The sequence below is a fragment of the Triticum dicoccoides genome, chromosome 4A (genome assembly GCF_002162155.2).
Source record: "Triticum dicoccoides isolate Atlit2015 ecotype Zavitan chromosome 4A, WEW_v2.0, whole genome shotgun sequence".
NCBI classification, from domain to species: Eukaryota; Viridiplantae; Streptophyta; class Magnoliopsida; order Poales; family Poaceae; genus Triticum; species Triticum dicoccoides.
Window position 1 is genome coordinate 603,479,469 of NC_041386.1, and position 1,946 is coordinate 603,481,414.

Here is a 1,946-nt window from a genome sequence, read left to right on the forward strand (position 1 = left end):
CATCGTTATCTCAAAGAGAACTTATTACAATAAATATGGCTTAAGGCCATCTAGTGTCGAAAACAATGGAAGACTTGGAAGCTAAATGGGTCCATCAACTCCAACGGCATCACTGAGTATAGGGCCACGACCTAAAACATCTTACTCGTCGTCTGAAAAGTCTGCAACATGAGAAGTTGCAGCCCGAAAACGGGTCAGCACATGGAATATGCTGGCGATGTAACACATAGAGAGTAATGGAATGAAACAGCTATACTATATGCATATATGGCTGGTGGAAAGCTCTATGGTTACAGTTTTGCGTAAAGCCAGTTTTTCCCTACTGCAAAGGAATAAATTTATTTAACTATCATGGTGGTTGTGAAACATTGAGAATGGTTGACAACATTCTCAATCCCAATTAAAAATAATTAAAACCCAACAACATTAATTAGAAGTAACATGTTGAGATTCACATGATATTCAAGTACTAGATACTCAAGTTGTCCATAACCGGGGACACGGCTAATCATGATTAGTTTGTACACTCTGCAGAGGTTTGCGCACTTTTCCCACATGACTTGATCGCCTCCGTTTGTTTTCTCGCACTACATGGTGTTTGAGAAACAGATGACCGAGACACAGTCTTTCAGAAGCGCTAGCACCTTACATGTGGGGTAGACCGTACCACCTACAACCCCTACATCTGCTAGTCCACCCCGTAAGAGTTCGCACAACTTAGTCAACTATGCCAGAGCCCATAGTAGCATGTGGCTGCACACGGAAGTTTCTAGCATGAAAGATCTTATGATCTCTTTGAGCCTGGGTGGCGGTCCAAAATAAAACAGGCAAGTCCTGATAGACATCAGGTGCCTCAATCCACCCAGATGTGTGTTTAAGTTGCCACCTTAGATAAACCATTAAAATTATCAACTCACATCTGTCATGGATATCACTCACCCAATCCACGTCTACTAGCATAGCATGGCATAATAAGCAAACGTAGAAGTAACTCCCAAAGGTTTGATAATAAACAGGTAATAGGTACTACCTCATCTACTTCCCATCCCACAATTTAATTAGATCCTAAGCATGCAATGTGAGAGGATTGATCTAATGCAATAAAACATGGGTTGTAGAAAAGGTATGATCAAAGTGTTACTTGCTTGCTGAGGATCCGCGAGACCTAGGGTTTCGAAGTAACAAGCGGCGCAATCCGGGTGATCTATCGCAGACAAACAACAAGCACACAATAAGTACTCATCTAATGCACAGGTAAAACTCGAACAAGAGAACGAACCAGAAAGTTCAACTTAAGAACTCCGGTTGCAAAGAAAGAACGAACCGAACAAAGAAACGGAAAACAAACGGCGGAAGAAAACAACTCGGTTCTAGCAGGTTGAAACTAGGTCAAATTTTACTGTAGCAAAAGCTTGTTCAAGTTGATTAGACGGAACGGTGGTTTCGAAACAAAACTCCAGGCGCTTGAATCACCTGATTCTGATAAACGAGCGGGAAGAAAAACTAGAACGAAGATCGGATCTGAGATCGCGATCGCGGAATAAATCCAACGAAAAGAAAAAGATGAACGGTTAAATGAACGGACGTCGTTAACCGGGGAATAATCGGTGATCACGTTCGTTGATACGAACGGTCCGAAAGAAGAACGAAAACCGATCTAGGGTTTTCGGAGAAAAAGACCGAAACGAAAAACCGATATAGAAACCGGAACGACTTAGAAAAGAACCGGAAAGAAAACGAATCAGAAGAGAAGAAAAGAATCAGAACGGTTTCAAAAATAAAACCGAACCGGGGCGAGGAAAAAGAGAGGCGCGGCTACCTCGACGAGGCTCTAGCGAGGGGCTCCGGCGAACGGCGGCGTTGGGCGGCGGCGGCGATGCACAAGGGCGGCGGCGTGGGTGAGGGGCGGCGGCGGCGGTGAGGGGCGCGGGGTGGGGCGGCTATGG